Genomic DNA, 26080 nt, shown 5'->3' on the forward strand with positions numbered 1-26080 from the left:
ATGTCTTTTAAATTTGTCTCAGTAATACTTTGTTAATGGCAGTGTAACCATGACAGCAGGGGAATCTACAGACACTCATGATGAGTGATGAGTTCAAGTTTTCCCACCCGTACAGCAGACTTTCTCCTACTGTCCAACCAAGAAAACCAACATAAGATGATAATATTTTGAAAAGCACCTGAAGGTACCTTAAATTAGAAGAATTTATTGCAATTTTATTTCAGGGTTTCTGTTCTGCTTCTGATAATAATGACAACTTAGGGACTACAGCACCTCCAACAGACACGATTAACAGGATTTTAATGGTTGGAAATTCAAAATAATGTGCATGTGTGTGGGCAAATTTACTTTATGTATTTCTCATATACTCACACTTTTTAATGACAAACAGTATTTCATAATTCCTCATGTTTTGTTCTCCTGTACTCAACTACAAAAATAAATTTGCTTGAACAGTGTGTTTATGTGCGTTTCCTCTCCCTAGTTGCAGCACGTTCCCAAAGGAACAGTTTGGGATAACATGTTGGCTTTGATGCCTTTAAATTTCCTCTCCATACTCTTTACTCACTTTAATCTGTTAATTACACACATGGCAGAAGAAAAGCCTGATGGCTGGCTAAACACCATGCATGTTTGTGATTTGGACATTTGAACACTGTATGGTCTTGTTTACTGGCTGCTTTTGTATTGATTCATAAAGTAATTAAATCCAAATCAGGGACTGAAAAAAAGCCAAAATGATGGATTTGAAGCTCATCAGCTCTTTTTTAAGATTAATCCAACAGCCAAACACTGACAGCTTGTATCCAAAACAAGGAAAGAAAACAAAAAGTTGATGTACTTTAATTCACAATATTTATTTGAGGAAATGGTATATTGCCCATCTGGAAAAAAGTGTCTTTCTCTCCAAAGGCTATGCTGTGGCGGTTGCAGTCACCAGATCTCAACCCAATTGAACACCTATGGGAGATTTTGAACCAACTGAACCCTGATCGTCAAAACACCAAATGAGGGAATATCTTTTGGAAGGACAGTGTTCATTTCTCCAGTAGAGTTCCAGAGATGGTAGTCCAATGTTTATGTTTACCTTGTTCAGTTTTTTCCTACTTAAAAGACAGGGACAATTTGCGTCAATAGGTAGGCTAAATATGGAGCTCCCCAAGGCTCCATTCTGGGGCGTTTTGGAAACCAATAAAATATATTTCCATGATTATGCAGATTTACATAATCATATCACCAAGGGACTATGGCCCAATACAAGCTCTGACTAACTTTATTAAAAACCTCATCGATTGGATGTGCCACAATTTTCCTCAATCAAAAAAGACAAAACTGAGGTAATTCTTTTTGTGAGCCAAGGAGGACTGATTGAAAGTCAGTGCTCAGCTTCAATTGCCAATGAATTTGACCTGAATTTTAACAGCCACATTAAAACAATTACAAAGTCAGCCTACTATCACTTTAAGAACACATCAAGGACAAAAGCACTATGTCTCAGCAGCTTGGAAAACGTGTCAATGCATTTATCTTCAGTAAACTTGACTACTGTTACAGTGTCTTTACAGGTGTCGCCAGAAGATGATCAGACAACTCCAGCTGATTCAGAACACTGCTGATGGAGTCCTCACTAAGACTAAGAAAAGTAGATCACATCACTCCAGTTCTGAGATCTTTGGCTTCCTGTCAGTCAGAGAATTGACTTAAAAAAACCTCTGTCAACAGGGTCTCATTTCCAAGTCCTTGAATATGACACTTGGGCGGTGACTTCCGGCGTCAGACACCAACGAAAAAAGCTGTCCTTTCACATCGGCATGACACATGGCCGGTCACTGTTATTGTGTAATGGTGCCCAGCGGTGTCAGGGGGAAATGCAGCCAGACAACAACATAAGTTAAAGGGCCGAAAAGTCTGAGTAGGGTGGGTGGATGGGACCGACAACCACTGATTTTCACCTGGGAAGCTGGTGTTGGCTTCCTAGATCAATGTAAAGCCAAACCCTGTCATTTTTTTCCAAACCTAACCACATGCTTTAGTTGCCTAAACCTAACCATGTGCGAATATTGGCTAAAAACAAATTTCAATTAAAAAGGCTAACAATATGCAAACTGTACATTCCAAGTGAAAACTGAAGTGTTTTGAAAACACACAATGCATGTATCAGGCTGAAGTTGACATGGTGCCCCAGAATGTCAATAGCAGTAGCACCCAGGGTAGTCTCGCTCACCAGACCTTTCTCAAGAAAGGCCACAGCAACAGTGCGCTTGCAAAAATATTGCCGGGGGGAAACAGGTTTTGGTGTAACACGCCAACAAAAATATCGAAACAGGTTTTGGTGTAACACGCCAACAAAAATATCGCTTACAGGACGTGAACCATGGCAGAAAAATGGCTACATCCCCACAAGACCAAACACCACAAAAGTTAGTAAAGGACGTGTTGAAAACGGTTGAAAACTGCTACACAACCGGAGGTGGTAGGGCGGGACTTCAGTGGGTGGCTCGTTCCGCCCAATGAGAGGCTGATCTATGCAGCGAACTTCCGCCCACTCAGGCTACATCCAGGTTACCTTGCACGTCATATGTAGTGTTAGGGCCCCCTTGAAAAGGAGATGTTACATCTCAAGGGGCTATCCTTTAATAATAAATTTCAAATATATCAACATGAAAAGTCCATTACCAATCATTGATATGTGACGAAGTGAGAATGTGTTGGAACAGTTAAGGGCCAAAATACATTTCTGACCTTCTGCTGCAGTATGAACCATGAAGACCTCTCAGGTCTTCTGGGACAGGTCAGCTTTGTGTCCTTAGAGTCAAGACTAAACATAGAGAAGCAGAGTTAAGTATTTTTAGTGTTTTCTATTTTTTGCACCACTTATCTGGAACAGACTCCTAGAAAACTGCACGTCCACTGCAAGTTTTTTTAAATTGAGGCTTATGATTTTCAGTTTGCCACTTACTTATATTTTTCTTATACTGCTCTGCAACTTTTATTCTACCATTGTCTTAGGATGTTCAAGCTTGTTTTATTTATTTTATTCTCTTGCTTTTTAATGGTGTTTTAATTGTATTCAAATGTTGTTTTATGATGTTTTTCTCTTGCATTTTTGTCTGAATGCTTTGGATGTTTTTGATAGAGAAATTAAAATAGCCTTGTTACTGAAACTTGCCTTGCTCTGTCTTTTTGTCCCTGTTTTTAGCTGTGTATGTATACACAGAATGGACACTTACCCATTAAAGCCGATTCTAATATTTACATTACCGTGGTCTCTTTGCTCAGCTGTCAAGACTCACTTTTTCACAACCGCCAAATTAATATTGTCTAATAGGCTATAGTTCTACCTCTGAGACTATAATCTCAATAAATCAAACCGGTTAGAGTTTTTATGGGCTCCCCAGCCCCTGTAATTCTCATATAAAGCTCCGGAGCTCTGGCACGCCTGTAGGAGTCACTAACAGCCCCCTTCTCCTTCCTCAAACTTCATTTCCTCCTTGACCAACCAGAAAACTCTGTTCCCAATTCATCATCAAACAGAGACACATAGCGGGCACCGAAAGTTGTCAGGAAGAGAGGTCTGACTTTTTTAGGGAGGAAATAGCGCATTCATAGATTTCTTTGGCAGGACAGAAGCGGAATAAAGTACTAAAGAGGTCCGAGTGGAAAGTTTGGGCTGAAGTCGCGTGGCGGTGATTTGTCTTGACCAACGTCTGCTCCTCTTTCCCTGGCGCGTGACAGGTTGCGGCGGTAACTTCACAGGAAGTTTAACAGGTAAGAGACTGTTTACTTTTCGGTTGTTTACTGACACTGTTTGTTTAGCTATGTGTCATATATTCAGCGTAACGTGGTGACAACGCAGTCAACTGTGGCGTCAAACTTTATTGTGTGGTGTTAAGTTACCTTTTTACCTTCCCAGCTCCAACATGTCACCTACATGATTTAAAAACATCCACAATATGACGTCGTCAAAATGTTAAGGCGAATTACATGTGGCAGGTTGTAATGACTTTATGATATATTTAACTACTGTGTGAATATTCCTATAATGTTGCTCTGTAAGTTGTTTCAGAGTGTCTGTAGAAAAGACTTTTGAGTGTTTAGTGGTTTCAAAACCCTGTTAAGACCATAATAACACCCTTACTGTTATTATTTTTGGCAGGGCGTCATGAGTTTGCCACATGCCAAGAAGCTTTGAATGTGAGCTTGCATAGTGACAAAACTTAGGCCTCATACACACCAAACAAAAATCTGTTTACTTGTTAAATCAGTCTATTTAAAAAATAGTTATGACTGCATAAAAGTCTGTTTATTAATGAAGCTCCTCTGCCTCTGTTATATGTGGTATTAATGACACATTCTCAGCCAGCACATTTTGGTATGAGTTACATTATAAGTTGACACACGTAAGCCTGGAGGAATGTCAGGAATCAAAGCATAAATTCTGAGTCCTTTCAGAGGCAACAGCTGAATGAGATGCTGCTCATTCAACAATAGGCTCATCACTGGAGTTCCTCTCTGATTGTGCCTTCTTTTCAGCCTTGTGTGTTTGAGCACAGACACTCTGATGAGCCTAATCACTATGCTTGTGTTTGGCCATGTCTCAGCATCACCAAAGGTGGCTGGAAATGTGAGTTTAAACTTGATCACTGAGGAGGAAAAGCCTTCAGTGCTGCCAGTGAGGCTGTTTCTAGCCTTGGCTTCTGGGGTTAAGAGCTCCTGTGGTGGTGACTGATAGTGAGAGGTGAATATCCCATTCACTGAGGGATCTACCAGATGTGGAGACAGCTCTGCATACATTGATGCACCTCGGCATCTTTTGTTTTCCACTTTATAGCTTGTTGACCACTATTAGTCGTGGTTCTTGGCTTATTTTATTAACCATTATTGCTTAAAAGGGGGGGAAGGGGTTTGTTTTTGATTTATCCCATGCTTTAGTTAATCTCTCACTCCCTCAGGGGAAGTGTTGGATTCACAGTGACACATTATGAAGTAAGGAATATACCTCCGAGACCCAACACCGAAGTCAAGTGGGGCTGTATCAAAACAGGAGCCCTTTTTTTACTTCACGTGCCATGGTGGTATGCTGTGTATCATGTCTATTCTGGTGTATGGGAGGGGAGAGAGAGGTCTTCCACCGTCTGACCCCACATTCCTGCGTCGCGCATGGCGAGGGTTCAGCGCCCTCCCGGCCCATGACCCCCTGTTGAGAAAAAAAAATACATTTTCTACTGAATTTTGCTCTTGTGTTTAATTATTTTCACCAAGTTTTTGGAGGCTGAATCTTGTTGGCTGCCCTCTAACCATGTAAATCTACCGTAACCCATTTAATTACAAACAAGGGCTCACAGTGGATTAGATATTTAACTGTTGGATTCATTTCCCAGTCATATCTACTGCCATACCCACCAGCAACATACTCAAAGGAGGAACAAAATAAGCGGCTTGAGCACTCAGCTGCATCTCATTGTATTCAGCTTGGTTTACATAATGAAACCAACATACTTGCTGACATCAAAGGTTGCTAACTTTTCTCTATGACTATTTTGCATCACTAACAATCATAACCTTTGTCAAGAGTTTTTTTTTCCTCTGGGACCCACTGGCTGATTCTCTGCAGTGGTAAAACAAAAGCAGCAATGTGAGCCTCCGACTGTGTTTACTTCCTCAGCTTTCTCTGTCACCACAGAGCTCGGCTCTCTGTTCTGTTCTGTCCCTTCATGAAAGTTCCTATTCTGTGGGACGAGGGGGGCAGGACCGTCCGTGCTGGGCAGATCTCATTCCACCAGGCCTCACAATGGACAAGCTGTGCTGCTATATCAACATTTATTTCTCTCATCTATCCCTCCCTTTTTTTTCTCTGCCACTTTAATCACTTCCCTCTGGGCCAATCAGCAACAGGAAGAGCAAGGCCGTGCACCACAGTCTTTGTCTGTGTGAGATATCTCTGGTTCTGTGCTGCTGACTGGCTGCCATGACTCACTGTGACTTTGCATCTTGTGCCAGAGAAGCCTGTACTATAGTCCATATTTCAGGCTCGAGTCTAACCATTTTTATTTGTGCCCTACTCAAGCTGCGCATTCATGAGATGCAGCTCGGATATCTAACTCCGAGCCATATATACACTGCGAGCAGCACATTCTGTGCCTATATTTTGACCTCGCTATGTGAATGGCAAGTGGTTGTTTACAGTCAAGTCTATTTCCGAGGTAGGATCCTGCCTTGTTGGCCTGAAGGTGCACCAGATTTGTGTTTGCAACAGAATTCTTGGCTGAGTCAGTGTGACCAGCGGAAAGAGACACATTGTGTTTCAAATTAATTTCCATAGGAAACTTTTTTTTAATTTCCTCTGTCAAATTCACGTTTTGCCAAATCATTACACTATAATTAAGTTGGTCTGCAAAACTTTATCAAGACCATAAGAGCCACAGACAAAGTGCAGCACGCCATTCTCCTAGTTTGAACCCATGACACTGTATCTTGTGTAGCTGTTGGAATTTATCACCATTACACGTGGAAGTGAGGTCTCAACTGCTGCTGTCTGCTCTACTTTCATGCCATACGTATCATGCAGTTTTGTTTCAGTGCAGAGCGGGATTTGTAATGTCAGACTTGTTGACTTTAGCAAGCAGGGCTTCCTCTCCTGACGGCCTGTGTAGATATAGCCTGTGTCGGTCGCTTTTGTTCGTGTTGGCAAGCTGACGTGTGGAATTTTTTTTCCTATTTGATCTCAAAGTCAGGAGCCACCAGTAGTGGAGACATAAAGAGCTTCGCATGCCAAATATTTCTAAGATGATGTACCTAGAGTAATGTGCGAGAATACAAATTTAGTTACATGAGAAGAGATGGTGAAACATAGCAACAAATTATAATGTAAATTACATAAAATATCCCATTATACTGCAACAGATAACTTAACCTTCCTATTATTTTGAAGAAACATAACATCCAATATGTCGTGGGTCAAGTTGATCCACAAATACACTAAAAAACAGGCATGCACAGGCATTCTGCAACACATCAGTGTATCCACATGACCCTAGATGAGGAAAAGTTAAAGAATATCAGGAAGGAATAGAGAAGATGATCAATATTTAAGACAACTCAAAATCAAAAATGGGTCGATCTGACCTGCAACATACTATTAATTAAAATAAGGTAATATTTGTTATATATATTGTAGTGTTCATTTGAGTTTTTATGATAAAATGTGAGCTTGTCTTTGTGATGAGTCTTTCTCTTCCTATCTTATCAAATGATGTTGCACTGCATCATTTATATAAGAAAAGCATACACATTTCTCTTCACTGCTTACTTACTTATGCAAATGTTGAGCATTAGTGGAGCTCAGACTGTCACCCCAGCTCTCCTCCCACTGAATACTTTTCTGTCGCTTTGTATCGTTTAGATTATTTTTAATTTTTTAGGACTGGTTTTCAGAGGAGAAAGCAGGCACCTGGGTTGTACTTAATGGTATTTTTATGTTAATGAAACACAGACATTCCTTTATACACAGTCCATGCCCATACCCATTAATCAATTTCAAGTCAAAGCCAGTGTTGTAAGTCATAGTGTGACTGTCACAGCTGAGCCGAGAGCTCTGGCTTAGTGTTTCCTTTTGGAGGGACTTGGTCACATTACTGTAGCCATATTTTATGTGTGATGGGATGGTGTTGATTTTATTTGTCATTGGTTACTCTCAGTTTGGACGGGATTTCTGTTTTATTTGACTATCCATATCCTGTTTGGACTCTGGTAGCCTGTTAAAGATATTATTGATGATTATAGCCGGTCCAGGAATGGATGGATCTCGTTATCCAGCTCCAGACCACATTTGACCAATATGTGTGAGAGATGGCTCCAGTGACTATAAAGATGACTTTGATCAAGGAGTATCTGAGTAACACTGAACATGTAACGTCTCGGCTTTCAGCATTTTAGCTGTATAACTGCACTGTATAAAATGTAACAGCTTATTTAGCGCAAGTGCTCTTGGAAAAGGGACAAAGCACAGAGAGTCAGGTTCAAGGACGGCCGATGTCATGTCAACGTCTTGCGACCAAAGATAACCTGAGATAAAATTCTGACGGTGTTAGATATTTAGGATGACTATCTCACAGTGTGACAGCTGCTATGACTTACGTCTACTAATCAACCAATAGAAATGCAGCACGAAATGACACAATGGTCACCGCGACACCGGCGCTAAACCCAAACAAATGATCGCTTGCCATGGAGGTAAAACGAACAAAAAGAAGTCTGTGGAACTCCCAGAAAGAGGAAAGTTTGGTGGAGCTGTGGCAGCAGAAGCCTTGTTTATTTGATGTTTCCTCCAGCTGCTGTCATGACCGCAAGAAAAAAGATGCTGCATGGAAGGAAATTGCGGAGGAACTGCAACTTCCAGGTGAGCAAGCTACCTATGGTGGTGCAGATGGATGACGTACGCTGATGCGGTGCACGCTGATGATGTTGCATATTGATGTACGTCGTAACCTGCGATTCAGTAGTAAACGGCCATCATACAATCTACACACATCAAACTTGACGTCGTACCAAAGTTTATTAGATCCACGTCTCACAGTGTGTCATGCAGTGGTCTTATAAGATTGCTAAAATCGCATAGGGCATAAGAGAAAGCATAAGATGACAGACAGTGCTGTAGTCAAAACAGCCTAAACTGAGACCAAGTCATGACCAAGACCAGAGTACAGTGGTGTGAAAAAGTGTTTGGCCCCTTCCTCATTTCTTACTTTTTTGCATGTTTTCCACACTTAAATGTTTCAGATCATCAAACAAATTTAAACATTAGTCAAAGATAACACAAGTAAACACAAAATGCAGTTTTTAAATGAAGGGTCTTATTAATGAGGAAGAAAAAAATCCAAAGCTACATGGCCCTGTGTGAAAAAGTGTTTGCCCCCTAAACCTAATAACTGGTTGGGCCACCCTTAGCAGCAACTACTGCAATCAAGCGTTTGCGATAACTTGCAATGAGTCTTTTACAACGCTGTGGAGGAATTTTGGCCCACTCATCTTTGCAGAATTGTTGTAATTCAGCCACATTGGAGGGTTTTCGAGCATGAACCGCCTTTTTAAGGTCATGCCACAGCATCTCAATAGGATTCAGGTCAGGACTTTGACTAGGCCACTCCAAAGTCTTCATTTTGTTTTTCTTCAGCCATTCAGAGGTGGACTTGCTGGTGTGTTTTGGATCATTGTCCTGCTGTAGAACCCAAGTTCGCTTCAGCTTGAGGTCACGAACAGATGGCCGGACATTCTCCTTCAGGATTTTTTGGTAGACAGCAGAATTCATGCTTCCATTTATCACAGCAAGTCTTCCAGGTCCTGAAGCAGCAAAACAGCCCCAGACCATCACACTGCCACCACCATATTTTACTGTTGGTATGATGTTCTTTTTCTGAAATGCGGTGTTACTTTTACGCCAGATGTAATGGGACACAGACCTTCCAAAAAGTTCAACTTTTGTCTCGTCAGTCCACAGAATATTTTCCCAAAAGTCTTGGGGATCATCAAGATGTTTTCTGGCAAAAATGAGACGAGCCTTAATGTTCTTTTTGCTTAGCAGTGGTTTTCGTCTTGGAACTCTGCCATGCAGGCCATTTTTGCCCAGTCTCTTTCTTATGGTGGAGTCATGAACACTGACCTTAACTGAGGCAAGTGATGCCTGCAGTTCTTTAGATGTTGTTGTGGGGTCTTTTGTCACCTCTTGGATGAGTCGTCGCTGCGCTCTTGGGGTAATTTTGGTCGGCCGGCCACTCCTGGGAAAGTTCACCACTGTTCCGTGTTTTCGCCATTTGTGGATAATGGCTCTCACTGTGGTTCGCTGGAGTCCCAAAGCTTTAGAAATGGCTTTATAACCTTTTCCAGACTGATAGATTTCAATTACTTTTTTTCTCATTTGTTCCTGAATTTCTTTGGATCTCGGCATGATGTCTGTAGCTTTTGAGGATCTTTTGGTCTACTTCACTTTGTCAGGTAGGTCCTATTTAAGTGATTTCTAGATTGGGAACAGGTGTGCAGTAATCAGGCCTGGGTGTGGCTACAGAAATTGAACTCAGGTGTGATCAACCACAGTTATGTTTTAACAGGATCTAGGGGGCAAACACTTTTTCACACAGGGCCATGTAGCTTTGGATTTTTTTCTTCCTCATTAATAAAACCCTTCATTTAAAAACTGCATTTTGTGTTTACTTGTGTTATCTTTGACTAATGTTTAAATTTGTTTGATGATCTGAAACATTTAAGTGTGGAAAACATGCAAAAAAGTAAGAAATCAGGAAGGGGGCAAACACTTTTTCACACCACTGTATATTGAGACTGAGGCAAGACCAAGACTTTGAATGGTTGAGACTAGGGCTGGGTAGTATGTCCTGAAAATTGTATCACAATTTTTTAGGCTATATCTTGATATGCAATATATATCTTGATATTTTTTAAATCTCCTTAAGCACTTACTACTCAATACTAGAAGTGGGAGACTAAATCAAACAAAACAATATTTCTGACCAAATTCCCTCTCTGATGCGACAAAGTTGTAGGGATGACTTTTTTCCCCCCAGAAAATATTAACACATTAAGATGTTTGATCAATAATCATCAATAATGGAAATATGATGACTAAGAAGGTTAAGGCAAGCGTTAAAACAAATATATAAGTCTGGGAACGTGATACATTTACAAGCCTATTAATATACTTACCAATATAATATAATCAAAAACAACTTTCTGACGAAGGTCCACAATTCATGAAGATAGCATTTATTACAGGATTTTTGTTTTGTCATTGTTTACTTTTACATTAAACTTGTGTCCCTCACATCCCCTTTTTCGACTCAGTGTTCAGGATTAGGGACGACGGCTCATTTGAAATTGAAAACTGAAATTTTTTTAATTAATCTTTTTCTTTTTTGTAATTTCCATTTGCAGTTTTGGACGGCTTACACTATTATCAGGTGTGACAGAGGCTGGCATCAATCATAACCATTCAAATCTGCTCCTCTAATCCTCTTTGAAGGCTGTGCTCTCCTGTATACAACAGACTGTTTTGTAATGGGAATTCAAGGCTGGCGTCTCACAATAGGAACTCCTTTTCGTCTATGTTGACTTGATGTTTGTGTAGATGGCCAGCATCTGTTATGCGTGTAACAATGCACATTGACAAGCCAAACATTTGGCAGCACTTTATCATGTTGGCACTATGAACTATAGAGCTCTTTCTGTCGCTGTACAAAATGCAGTGCTTGAGGTGGAATATTAAGGCTGTCACAACCTGTTGCAGGAGATATTCAGTTGTTGTGTCCCCGACAACCTGACATTTCTTGAAGGATGTGTGGTAATGGTAGTTCTGAATGAGTCAAGAAATATACAGTGACGTGGAGAAATAACTTATAAAATATCCTGAAAGCCTTTCTCAGAGTTGTGTGAACTGATACGTGTGCTGTTGCTTGTTTCTCCTGGAACTCCTCTTTCTCTTCTGCTCCTATTCTGATGATTAGCAATGTGGCTGTTTTGCATGGTGCTGCGTGGGGCACAAAAATGATAGACATTTGTAGATATTTGTTTGTAAGAAAAGGGTGCACGCTTTAAATTAAAAAACAAAAATAGCAAGCTAAACTTTACCCTTTGAATTAAAGGCTACAGATGAAAGACCTACCTGTCTGGCCACCCATCAACACCGGTCATCACTTTGATGGTTAGTCACCAAAATGCCAAAAGTGCAAGGGTGGGAATGTGCCTGTGCTTGTTTGATGAACACATCAACTTTTGACAGTAGACATTGCCATGTACAATGTACCATTCTGGAAAATACATTTAAAAAAGAGTGAGTGGAGTTCATGTAAATATGAACCATTATTACCAATATGTTACATTTGTTTTTGCTAAACAAATGATCCCATCCCAGTTGTTATAAAGTGTCAAACATATTAGGATTTCAAGCACTCTCAGTTGCAACAACCTAAGCAACCTCTGAAAGAAAACAAGAGAGAAAAGGAAAAAAATCAATAGCACATTTCCCACTCTGCCACCTTTGTTGGCACAACTTCAGCAGGCGGCCCCTCCTGTCCTGTCTTGTCTGCTCTTAAATGCTTGTTGGTACAATAAAAAAGATCCTCAAAAGAGTAATTCGTTACCAGCTTGAACCTGCTGTGATAAACCTTACACAAGAGAGCCTCATTGGCAAGGCAGAGCCAGCTCTCCTCCTGCTTCATGCCAGTGCTCTAATCAAAAGCACCTTTGTGAGCCACTACAGAGCCCGCTGCCTCTTGGATTGAGCCCTCACCATGGCAGTTGAACCCTTTAAACATGATCTGCTCTGCTTTAGATGCTTATTGGCCACTTCATCTGTAACTGTTTTCAAACCTCGCTCAACCTTTCATCGCTTGTGAATCCTAATTTAGGGAAGAGGTCAGCCATAAGTGATGCATCCACTTGTTACCAAACATGTCTGGAGCTGATTACATTTATACAGCTTGTTTGTGGGAACACTGCCCCTTTCTGTCCCACATGTGACGAATTTAGAAAGGATGGCAGATTGCATTGGCTTCATTTATCATCCATTCATCAAGCTATTGCCAAAATAAGTACAGACTCGTAAGTTGAAATGATTTAAAAACATGTCTGATTCCTAAAAGTTTTGCAGTAGAGTATGTGTTGCCTTTAATGAACAGTGTGTAGGATTTAGGGGCATTAGTTGCATCTAGTGGTGAGGATTGCAGATTGTAACCAGCTGAAATGTCTCACGGTTAGAATTCCTTCAGTGTTCGTTGTTCAGGAGGTTCTTACTGGGAGTTGAATTATCTGCGGAGGTCTTTTCCTCTCCAAAACAAAACAACCCAGTGATTTAAACTGGTAAAAACACTGAATAAAGCAGTTTCAAGTTAAAAACCTGGGTTTTCCCGATGCTGCATGTTGGGGAGGGGCTGCTTACTGTGGTGTCTGACACCAAAATGCAAATGGTTCTTTCTGGAGCTAGTGTTTGGTTTGTCCATTTTGGGCCACGGTAGTAACATGGCAATGTAATGTGGTGGTGGACAGTTATATTATATTCCATTCCTGCCGATATGTCCTCCTAAACCCTACACACCCAGTTGTTTATGCACAATGCCCTAAACTGAACACATTTGGTTTATTAAAATAAAGAAACCACAATTTCCCAAAATGCAATGAAGCTCTGTGCTTGCACAAACTTTAAGTGGGCTGCTAAATAACGGTCACAGTGAACATTGAACATAACATAAGGACCAGGGTGATTTTCTTCGGTAAATACCTGGTTTGAATTCAAGTTTGTGGTAAAAACTTTTGCCTTTCCTTCTCTGCATTAACCTGCCAATACGCTGAGGAAAACATTTCGCTTTGCTGCCAAGTGTTCTGTTTTAATGATACATTTAAAGATCCCAGAAGGACATAAAATATATTGGACGTAGTTATTTCAGAGCATCTGGAGCCACACATCATTGAAGGGTGCAGTTTTTGCTGGCCACTCTATACAATCAGTGGAATATAGGCCTCTGTCTCACAGGTCATTTGCTTTTCAATTTCACTCTGATTTGTATTCCTGTCATGTTATGGCAAGGTAAACGTGTTGAAATCATACATATTTCTGCACCTTTTTGCCGGTTGACTGCCACTGACAAGTTGGTGGAGTGGTGCAATCATCCATCCGCTTATCGAGGCTCTTCAGATCTGATCTTAAACAGGCTTTTTCAGTGTTTCCCACAGAATTAGAGTGCATGTGTGGTGGCAGCTGGCGCTGGGAGGCAACAGCAAAGTTTATTTTATTTTTCTTTTAAATGTCTGTGTGTTCCTTTGTATCATTCTGTTTTTGATCATGAAATTTTGAGGTTTTTTTAAGGTCTGTGAATTCATGGCAGGCAGAGCTCTCCGTAAGTTCTTTTTTTCCTCAGCAGCTGATTATGACTTGCGAGGTGGATAAGTCGATCCGTTCACAGTCGATCCATTCACGGCTGATGTGATCTGATCAGATGGATGGATGAGAGGAGCATCTGCTGTGAGTGAATGCAAACTTTTAGACCCAGCAGAATTAACTGTGAAGTTTCTTTGAACTTTCAATGTGCCTGATGTTTTGCTGCTCCACCTATACCTAAAGTATGTCCTGCACTCCGACAGTGTGGTGCTATAAATAACAGAATGGTATATAAATATATTCCAGTAGCACTCCACTGAACAGTCTAGCTCCAAGTCCTCCATTAGTCCTCCACTTTGGTCCAGACCAAAATATTTGTTCAGCTACTGAGGGGATTGCCATGAAATTTAGTACAGACAATCCTGGTCACCTGAGGATGAATCATAAGAAACCATAAGAAAATTTGGTACATATATCCATGGTGCCAAGAAGATAAATATTAATGGCTTTGGTAATTCTCTGACTTTTCATAAAGTGCCACCATGAGGTCAGAATTTCAGTGTGTCCAATGGTTTATGGTTACATGCCTGCAAAACTAGTGTTAGCATGCTAACATGGTCAATTAAGACATGGTAAGAGTTTACCAGATTAATAGTATGATAGCATTGTCACTGTAAGCATGTTAGCATTACAGTATTAGCATTTAGCTTAAGGCACTGCTGTATAAAACTCTAACAGAGCTACTTTTTCTCCTGCTTGCTCAGCTGAAAATGGATGTCCTTGTGTGAACCCTAAAAACAGATGACAAAGTGGACTCAGTGAGTCTTCAAAAGATTCCCTGCAAGAACAGACAGAGAACAGAGTGTATGTCTTTTTGTCTACATGTATATGTCTTTGATAAAGAGACACAAAGACATTGCCAACATGAAACAAAGAATCTGAGCCCAATATTCAGTGGAAGTGTAAGAATGTGAGAGTTTGATGAGTGACGTGTTTATTTACCCAGTGGAGGGCTGCAAGCAGATCCTTTGGCAAAGCTATTCCTGAGCTCGTCCTGTAACCTCTGACCTTAGAGACAGGAGACACAGTTTGACAAGTATGATGCTCAGGCGACAGTTTAACCTTTTGATGTCAAAAATCGGGGATGTTTGATAGGTGTGATATTTTCATCTTGTCATTATATTTGATATGTTTTGACATTTTCTGGAAAAAAAAGAAAAACACCAAGGAATGAATACATTTCCCTAAGATTAACATCAGTTTATATTCATCTAGGTCTTATTTTTTCTTACAATGGTTTCCCAATTTCCTGCCATGTTGTTTGTGTTTACACAGCAGCAAAAGCAAAGCATTTCATGTTTATTCAAGAGGAGTGGAATTTCTTTTGCTGTGGTCCACTAACTGCATAATAGGCCAAACAGGCAATTTTGGGTTTTTCTAGGTCTTGGCCTTCAGATGCTTAGGAAAATTCAGTGAAAGTGCAAGCATACACTTCAGCCATGCAGCTTAATTAGTGTATTTCCCAACTAAGTTTTTGATTCATCTGTAAATATTCTGGTGTGTGGATATCGACGGTGGAGCCATTAAATGTTCTTACAAGAGTTTGAACTCAGTGACAGTAACCAGCCTTTGAAAAGAAGCAATTAATTCAATTTAATTGAATGTCAAGAAGATTATTTTTAACCTCCACCAAGCCTAACCATTTTTTTGTAAAATTAAGATTTAATAGACTATATCCTCCAGCTACCACTTGACTGAATGTATCCATAGCCTGCAAAAACTGACTCGTCTTTGTTCTCATAGATTAACTTATTGTATGAACTTTGAATCAACCAGACATAAGTCTAAACCCTGAGGCATGGACATCTGCTTAACGCTTGATTTATCCATAGCTGTTTCATGCATTATTAAATAGCAATAGTATTTGAAAAGCTCAAAGCTTCAATAGCCACATGTTCTGGGGTATACATTGCAGCTTTTTCAATTGTTTACAGGCTGTGTTGTTGATTTCTGAGTGTTCAAAATGGAGAAGTGGATGTCTGGTTTCTTCTATTCGTGGGGATGCTGTTCGATCGAGGGCAATGAACCGGAGTATTGTGGTGAATAAGTGTTTCTTTACATTGTTGTTACAAAATGAGTTCCTTCAGCCAAGCATACAGGGATACCACATACAAAAACCAGATATAGCATGGTAAATTTCATTTATAATGCTTATGTTAGACAAGCTGTCAGTGTGTTGTTGTGTTGAGGGGAATGGAAATGAATATCGGGGTGCTCAAAATAGTCAACCTGTTAAAATCTGGCTGAGCCTTTTTCCCTCTTGCCAAGGGCATTTAGAACATCTTCAGGCCATGCTCAGTTACCCAGGATGGTTATAAATGGCTGGCTCACCAAACAATTTAACTCTCTCTCTCTCTCTCTCTCTCTCTCTCTCTGTCTGTCTGTCACTCTCTCTTTCTCTCTGCATACTGTTGAAATCTGTACTGAGCATCTTTGCACACTCTTTACTGCAAATGGCAGTCACTGCCACTGTTGAGAAAGCTGACCCTGAATAAACTGCACACAGCTCACTCATGTTAATCATTGTTACAGTCTGTGATTTAAAGGATCTGATGCCGATGATTCAAGCATTCTTAGCTGCAGTTTGAAGGCAGTAATTTTAATTCTTTTAAATTGAGAGACCAGTGACTTTGGGTAAACTGAGAGATGTATTTTTTCTACAAAAGGTTTCCTACCACAGCTAGGAAACCTAGCAGGTGTGACAGTTACCAGGGGGGAAGCGTCCTCTTGTGTGGGGTGTATCTTCTTATTTGCTATCAATCTGATGAATAGTTTATTCTTTATGCCTTCATACTTGACATGCATCAAATGAACCAGTCTCATACTGTATGTATTATTAGTGAAGTTTGCCTCATTTTCCAAGCTTAAGAGGTAAAACTACCCCATACTGTGCCACTCAGTTTGACTTCTCATTTTCATCAAGCCAAAGGGGATAGGCCTATTTGTTCTGCATTCTGACAAAGAGGCACCCCGCTTATATCAAAGTATGAACGTGCACTCAGGGCCTAGACGGTCACGGAGCTCGCCAAAGCGTGCACTGCTGCTTCCTGCCAAACCATGCCCATCTAAGTGAATGCCAAGTTTATAGGGAATCCCAGTGAATGAACTCAGGGCTATGTCACCTTACTATTACCTAACCAAGCAAGAGTAAGCAGAGTAGTGTCTGTTTTCAAGTTTGATTTTGTTCTGTTGCTACCTCCTGGAATTTATTTGAATGGCAGACATTTTGAGTTACCATAGTAGGAGAAACAATGTAATAAACAACATTAGTGATGGCTCCATTCCATTAGGTGCCCTAGTAAGCCATATTAGTTAGCAAGTATGTATAATAGCAGTGATGTTATTTTTCACGCCTGTGCTTGTTCTGCTGTGGCATGTCAAAATGCTGTGAAAAAGACCTTTTGGCTACAGCTGATAAAATCTGCCAGCAACACCCGTCATTTCAGCTGATAGCTGGTGGCTAAAATTTTTCTTTGGCCACTTTGTTTCTGTTGAAGGGGACAAAAGGCAAACTTTTGCATGAAAAATGTTGAGGAAAATAACACTGAAATTATTGTGAAGCTTCAGACTACACCAATTATGACTTTGACTTTATCTTTAATTTAGCATGAAAAGTAGGTTCCCTATAGACACATATTGTAGCAGCAACTACCACAGAATTGCTTTTGAGTATTTTGCCAGGTGTCTGTCTGTCTGTCTGTCTGTCTGTCTGTCTGTCTGTCTGTCTTTGGACAGATTTTGTCAATGGAATAACATCACAACTATGCAAGATGCAGTCATGAAACTTTACAGGTGTGTAACTGCGATCACTATGAAGCCTGAGTTTGACGATGGAAGTAGTCCGAGCAAGGGCACCAGTAGCTGGGGGGTAAGAAATAGGGAACTGGCCATTGCCCCCCCCCCACTTTGCCCTCCCCAGCCCACCTTTGTTTTAAGTCACGGATGGCTGTATCACAGCTGGAGTACAAGATGATCTCTAGTTTGCAACTATTTTGATAAAGAATCCCTTTTTTCAATCAGAATGACCAAAATGTGCTTGTCTATTATGAAAATGTTCTGCTTTTCTTTGCCATGTGTGATGGTAATCTAAATATCTCAGTTCCGGACATACTGAATTAATCCATGAAAAATTCTGCATGATAAGAAAGGCTAGAGTAGCACATGCTTGAAGACAGGCGTGCAAAGCACACAGGAGGTTCTTGTTCCTTCAGTCCTGGCCCATGAACTGCTTGGCATTTGTTGAAATGGTGCAGTCCGCTTGACCCGTGAACCTCTTCCCTCCTTCTCTTTTTGCCTTCTCTCCAAACACCACTGGAGGGCGGTAACAGGGGACCTCTCCGCCCCTGCTCTGAGCCTGTTTGACACATGCATTCACATATTTTGAGAGATCCCATTTAACATGCAAATGAGATGGACCCAGAGCTTGAATGTTGAATAGTCTGGCGTATACTCAGCTCACTCAGAAAGCAGTTTTCAGGTCCACGATTGGGGCTACAAATGGGACACCAGTGAACTGTGTGAATGTGCTCATTGTGGGTGTGAGGACACTTGAAGTGTATTTTCCCTCTCTTTCGGAGAGAGGACAAAATGGTAGCCACAGCAGGTCACGCCAGGTGGCACAGGTTTCTGCCTGAACTGTGTGAAAGTTCTGGATGGAGAGATTTCACAGACATGTTTCCACAAGTATTGTTCTTCTTTTAGACACTGTGGTTGGTGATGTCCCATGTTCCTCTGTGACCACACTGACTAGACTGACGAAGCCCTCAGCTGTGGGAGTCCTGCGGGTTCAAGTTTGGATGGTTACAGTCCATGTTGGATAAGATCTAGTTAGTGTTTCAGTGCAGAACAGAGAAATACTGGAAGTTGTAACTTAAGATATATCTCACAATGGGTTATTTAAGTTTCTTCCCAGGCAGATGTAAACGTAACCAGCCTAATATAACACTCCAAAGAATCCAGACTGCTGCTCTCTGTTTGGGTTTTTGGGGATTGCCCGAAAGCATGAAATTGGCTCGATGGCAGGCAGCCCTGTCTAATTGTGAATCAGAGGTATTTGATTTCCATTATGACCGTGAAGCCTGAGAAGAGCTAACAATTACAGGAGAGTGTGCAGTAATTTGTTTGACTGAAACACATAAGAAACTCCTCTTGAATGTTTCTCTCCGTGTCTCAGAGAGTTTCCATGCTAATTATGTACAGAGCACACATTGATCCTTCCCAAGTAATAAGTTCATACGAACAAATGTTTTCTCCTTGTGTTCAAAGGCAAATCCAGCTTTGGCAAGGTCATTTGTGAGGTTTGACAGTAGCATTATTCTCACCTCTTACTCATATATTATTCACAAGTTCATCCATAAGTAGATGTATGATGTTTATAGATGTTTACATTACCTCTGTTGCACAATCAAACTGTAATAACTCCCATAAACAGTCAAAGGACAGAACTGGTATAATGAAAGACGCAGCACTCTGCTGAATCATGTCCAGGGTTTGCACAATAGTTCCAGTGTCAAACCCAGTTTCCACTGCTGACTGAGGTTTGTTCTGATGATTTGGTTTGTGGTAGGGTCGGGCTGCTACCAGCGTCACAGCTCTGGTGTAGGCCTGAGTGAAGGATGTGGTCGAGGCGTAATACTGAGACACATGCTTGTTAGTGTGAGCTTTTCAACAACTTCCCCATCCCTCCTGGGTAATCAGAGCACTTTGATAATCCCTTCAGGAGGACTTCACTCAAGACAGGGCTCCTCCTGACTCAGTGCAGCTGTTAATGCTCTGTGAAACCAGTTGCCGTTCTCATCGCTGTGTGCATGCATGTGCATTTGGCAGCTTCATATGCCTGGTGCATTCAGAGTTATGTGATTTATAGCGCTGTGTGAGTACATCCAGTCAAGATGCACTGAACTCCGAGGCATCTTCAGTTCCAGTCAATGTGATAGTCTCAGCAACTGAAATTTAAATTTCATTTATATGCCTCTGTGCTGGTGTTAGCTGGAGGCATTGTGTTTTTGGGTTGACCGTCTGTTCATCTGTCCCATGTGTCCCATGTATCTGTCTGTTGTGAACAAGATATTGCAAGAATGCCTTGAGGAATTTTTTTAGAGTTTGGCACAGATGTTCACTTGGACTGAATGATGAACTGATTAGAATTTAGTGGTCAGAGGTCAAGGTCACTGTGACCTTGCATCCCTCTCATTCTTGTGAATGCGATATCTGAAGAACATCTTGAGGGAATTTCTTCACATTTGGCAAAAAAACGTTCACTTTAACTCAACAATGAACTGATTTGAATTTGGTGGTCAGAGGTCAAGGTCACTGTGACCATGCATCCGTCTCATTCTTGTTAATGAGTTATCTGAATTATCTGAGTTATCTATTTCTTAAAATTTGGCCCAGACTTTCCCATGGACTGCATAATGAACTGACTAGAATTTGGTGGTCAGATGTCAAAGTCACTGTGATCTTGCATTTGTCTCATTTGTCTCAAAGCAGTATCTCAAGAATGCCTTGAGGAGATTTCTTTAAATTTGGCAAAAATGTTCACTTGGATTCGAGAATTAAGTGATTGGAATTTAGTGATCAAAGGTCAAGAGAATTCATATGTAATTATGACAAAATTTCACCCAATATCTAATAAGATGAAATGATGAAGTGATGGAATTTTATATCCAAAAGTTCAATGGTCAGCTTCACTGTGACATCATAATGTTCTGGAAAAACACTTTTCTGGCCGCTACGCTACATCATATCTCAGGAACAGAAGGAAAAAACATTTGGTCAGATACTGAATTGGTGACACCAGTCTTGGATGTCCACCTTGAAACTGTGCTGATTATGTAGATTTTTTGTGCTGCCAGAGGGGAGGGGTGTGTGAAGCATCCATGTTGTCACAGACATGGATGTAAACCGTATCTGCAACTTGACTGTGTGCAGAGGCATACAACCCAGAGGTGGTTATTGTAGTTTTTAATGTTTTATGTTAAAAATTGCAAACTCAAAATGACACTTAATATTACTTCACGTACACCAAGCTTATGAAATTTTTGAAAGGAACCTTCATGTCCAAGAAGATCCTAAATCAACATTCAGAATCTTTGATGAATCAAGAAAAAGAAAACCTACTGCATCAAGATGCAATGATCTTACTATACGGCAGGGCTGCCCCTGACTTAAAATATTCCTAGTTGACCAATAGTCGTCATTTAGGGCCATTAGTCGACTAGTCACCTGCATGTTTACGATATATTAATTCAGTCATTAAATGATATATTTTGGGCGGGGCACCACAATGGTTTTAGTTCAAGGTCTGAGAAAGAATAGTATCAGTAACATTGTTAACACTGTGCTACATTACAGAGAAATACAAACCGTACTAATGAACCTTCATTAATATAGGCCTATATTTTATCTACAAGTGCACGTCACACACTGAGCGAGCCGCCTGTTAATGACGCTGTTGGCAAAGCAGTAATGATTGTGCTAAGTGGCTAATGGGCATGTAGCTACTTCCATGTTTCAAATGATACGTCATGTTTGTAGTCGACAAATGAAGATGAGATTACATATCACCTTGGGTTCCTCCTTCACCTTCTCAAAATGATCCCACACTTTGGATTTCCTGCCCGACATGTTATTAACTAGCCTGTGGAACAACTGCAGGTACCAGCCCTGGAAATTAGATGCCGTACACATGCCGCGTCTATAACTGCCTGGAAAACACGAGGTCGGGCACTGGGTGCTACTCTTGTGACTTTTTTGTGCCAGCGTTCAAGAGCAATGGCGTCCTGGATTGCTAAGCAACCTTACCAAGCATCGTCCGTGGGACAGATGTAAAGCTCTGGGTAGCCCTGCACTAACATGATCAACTTTTCCATATTTATCAGACTGAATATTTTCAGATGAAGGGAAAGATATCTGTCGGCTGTGATTGGTTTGTAACGTGACTCCAGTCCGACTGCTGAGTGTGCGTGGCCGCTTCCTGCATCTGTCCTGTAAATTAAATTCCCACATGGTCCAGTCATATAGGTTTTCATTTATTTTGACAAGGCGCAGCTCCTAATAGATTGTCACTTTTTTTTCAACTAACAAACTGCAGCTGCTGTGCATGAAGTGCGTCTCCAAACGATTATATGAAATGGTGTGTTTTTTATTTGCTGTATTATTTCAGCCAAAAAACACATTATTCTCATTTGGCCTTGTTGCTGTTTCAAATCTGGCCAATATTGTTTTCAATATGATTAATTTTGTGTTTGTTCCAATACAGCAGCTGTTACTTTATGATATTGGTGATATTGAGAATTACCCATATGACCATAATACTGAACAATAGCAATAAGGACATTGAAAATCTCCTTTCTTATACACCAAAACAAATCATCAATCAGTCAAATATGATTATTCCACTTAGTATCAAAGGTTATCCACATAATAGAGTCTTTTTGGCATGTCAGTGGGTTATAACATATAGCAACAAGAGAACAGTGTCATCACATATTTTTGCTTTGCTATGAAATATATAACTTTGCACATGTGGCACATGTGGCAAATCTGAGAAGCAGTTAATGATTATCATAAGCCACAATAATCTTTACACATTGAGTTTTGAACACTTGAAACAAATGTGTGGTCACATTTCACATTTTTAGGGTGTTGAGTCACGAAGTTGTTTTGTTCATGACAATAAGGCAGCAGTTAATAAAAAGCTCATTAACAAAGGAGCCGGCAGCAGGGTCAGACAGAAAGATGCATAACACTCACGAGTTTATAGGACTCTAGTTTTTTTTTGTTTTCCTGGTTTAACAGCAGGTAATTTGTTAATAAAATGTTTTAAGTCATATTTCTAAAGTGTAAACATGTGCAAAACGTTCTTGTCATTCTTGCTCCCGTTTGAACATAGTCTGCCACAAAGGTGATTTTAAATTGATGGTATGTTACTGTGCAGATGTTACCGTGCAGCCAGTTAGCTTCAGGATGTGTGTTGATTGATAGCAGCTGTGTGAATATTCTCTTTGTGCCCGTTGAACAAATGTTGGATCCTGAAGGCCTTATAATTGTACTATCACAGCAGGCCAATATAATGCTGAGTGACGCACCAATTTGACAGGGGGCTTTTACAGTGAGAAGTTCAGATGGACTAATCAGGTCACTTTAATGTCAGTCTGCCTGGAGGCAGACAGGTCTGTTGTTTCTTACAGAGGTCACGAGTAGCTCCGGGCATCTATTAGGTATTTCCTGTTCAACGGCCTGACCTGCTGCAACCCCATCTTGTGTTTTTTCTCCTCCTTTACATACCCATGGCTGCATTGGACAAGCCGAGTGTGGAAGTCAAGCAGCTGCAGCATGTGATCCAAAAGGCCATATGTTCAGAGATGCAAGCGCAGTTGCTAAAGTTAGTAATCTTATTTCTCTGGTTGCACTCTCGGCATCATGATCAATTATTTATGGAGAGAAAGTTCCCAGTAATTGATGTAAGTTGTATGCCGGTCGTGTGAGTGCTTAAAGCTGCCAAATCCTTTCAGTGATTGATCACCACCACATTTGCGTTGGTGTTTATCCAAAGCTGCGTTTGTGTGTCCAAGCAGCTTCTCTTGGCATTGACTGCGTGTCATTAAAATGGAATGCCTTGCTACTTGAAAAAAAACCTTAACTGCTGCTTGAGTGTAAATCAATGTTTTGTGCTTCCTTTAGAGCTCTCCATCTTGTATGGAAGAACACACACACACTGATTCATGTTATTGAGAATGCACTCACCAAAAAAATATTTAGCTGTGTGTTCATACTATAAGTATTTCATGTATCACATTTATGGCATAACATCACACCCCCCACACAGTCGCTCTTCATGTGATCGTATTTGACGATCTGATCAGGACGCCTTCCTGGGAGAATATAAATAGAGTTTTATCTCGCCAGATTCAGTCTTCCTGTTTGGAACGTGGACTGCTCCCGAGGCTACAGAGCTGTCTGGCTCAGCCTGGCCGCACTGCAGTACTTTCTCAGGGTAAAATTTCAGTCCTAACAACCTCAGACGTGCAGGCAGGCCAGGGGACACACAGGGATTCAGGCAGGCTTAGATGCAGATAGTTTGGTAGATAGAAAAAAATAAACTCAGTGGCTATAGAGCAGTGGCTAAGCAGGGGGAAAGAAAGGCAGATGTCTCCTCCTCTGATCCGTTGTGACCACAAGACCGCATTACACAATGGCCAGATTTACTCAAATTGCAGTCGGCTAAATGGAGGGAAGGGAATAGTGGTTAAAGGGAGATAACAATATATTGCCACATCATGTGGCAATATATTGTTATCTCCCTTTAACCACTATTCATGGTTACCAGTTTCCTGTTACCACATACCAGTTACCACATGGTTACCAGTTTCCTGTCAATATCACTATATTACTATTTTGATTAATTAATGTATGTATTAGGGTTGCAGCTAAGGATTGGGCTCCATTCAGACTGCAGGCAAATCAGATTTGTTTGTCAAATCACATCCTTAGATCAGACTGTTATTTGCAAGTGATCAGATTAGATTTGTCTGTCCATATGTCACCAGCCTATCTGCGTGGATTACTGGGGTAACAAAGTAGGCGTCAATAACAACAACTACCACTGCACTTTCCGTGAAATTGAGGTATAGCCTATCATTTTGTCATTCTCCATGTTGTCCTCCGTAGCACTCCTCTAGTAGAAGCATAGATTCTGTTCAGCACCTCTGTCACTCTGTATTTGATGTCGACCTTGTGTGTCATGTTGCAGCTGATGCAAAATTCACTTTGGCATCGGATTACAGCAGCCAGAGTGTCTAGACTGAGATGCACATTGCCGTTGCAACTGGATTTCAAACCACCTCCAAATGTGATTTTGCAAAAATTGTACTCCTTGTGTATTTTTGCTGTTCAGACTTTCTAAAATCAATTTGTATACAATCTGGATATGTCAAAGAACAGAGGTCTGGCAGTCTGTTTATTGATTAATCTGCCAATTTTTTTTAACTTGATTTAGAAAATAGGAGAATGCCCATAACAAGCTCAAAATGATGTCATCAAATGTCCTGTTTTGTCCAACTAACTGTCCAAACAAATTTTATTCACTTTACTATTACTACTATTATATAAGGCAAATAAAAACAAAGACTATTTAAAAAAAATGGACATAGCCACCGTGACATCACCCACTGGTTTGAGAACTCGCGTTTTGAAGCTTTGAGTTCGGCATTGTGGTCATCGCATCTTGGATTTCTGGAGACAGAAGTGAACATATTTAGACAAGAGGGTGGAGATAACCCTAATGCTAGCTGCTAACCTGGTTAGTATGGAGCATTTACTATTCATCTGTGGTTAACTGTGATAATGCTAATGCAATGCTGATTTTGGTTACCGCAAAGCGGGCTTAAAACCATAAAAACAAAATGTAGCCTACGTAGCAGAAAAACTGAACATCTGACTCCTAAGCGGGTCTTTTGGCACAACCAAATGCTCAGCAAGACTTTTGTAGGCGACCAAACGTTACAATCAACTGTCATGAACTGAAAACTACAATAGTGACAGCTGTGAATCAGGGTTACACCACAGTTACGTTATCTATCTAACGTTGTCATAGCAACTTGTGATAGCAACTTGTCAACGGACCACACCCATTTATCACTCAAAACCACCACCTATTAAGTGTTAAATAACATTTTAACAGGTAAGTTATGTGAAAAAGTAACCCTCTGCAAAGGGCTCATGAATGAAGAAAGAATTTTTTTTTGTACCAAGCTGTAAACATGTTTATTTCTGTCTATGACTCACTTTTGGAGCCAGCCTCAAGTGGCCATTCCAGGAACTTCAGTTTTTTGGCACTTGCACATTAGCTTCAATTTTTTTTAGCCCCAGCAGTTTCACCTTGATAAAAAAATAGCAAATTCTCACATTAGTGAAGCTGGAATCCATCAACTAATCATTTCATCTTTAGGGTGTGTCTCCCACAGAATTTAACTGAATGAATAAGCAACATAAATAACCTTTTAGTTCCTTCCTTGCATCTGCATGTTGTTGTGTTTGGATATAAAGTTGTCACAGAAAAATAAAGTGATTTTCAGTTTCATACTCTTCTCAGTTCTTTATGTAACCAAAGTGTTTTGAAGTCTTGCTAGCAGATAGCAG

The 26080-nt window shown here is 40.5% G+C and overlaps 1 protein-coding gene across 3 annotated transcripts in view; it reads left to right on the forward strand.

Annotated features, from left to right (window-relative positions):
- Window positions 1–26080, forward strand: part of tspan9a (tetraspanin 9a) — a 251282-nt gene that overhangs the window by 29531 nt on the left and 195671 nt on the right. For 2 of the 3 annotated variants that reach the window (XM_050073068.1, XM_050073070.1), the window contains exon 1: window positions 3532–3768. The exons of the other annotated variant lie outside the window; for it this stretch is intronic. The gene's annotated coding sequence lies outside the window, so the exon portion shown is untranslated. Of the gene's footprint in view, window positions 1–3531; window positions 3769–26080 lie in introns of those variants that run through there. 3 annotated transcript variants of the gene reach the window in all.

This window comes from Epinephelus moara, chromosome 20, assembly GCF_006386435.1.
Source record: "Epinephelus moara isolate mb chromosome 20, YSFRI_EMoa_1.0, whole genome shotgun sequence".
In the NCBI taxonomy this organism is placed as follows: domain Eukaryota; kingdom Metazoa; phylum Chordata; class Actinopteri; order Perciformes; family Serranidae; genus Epinephelus; species Epinephelus moara.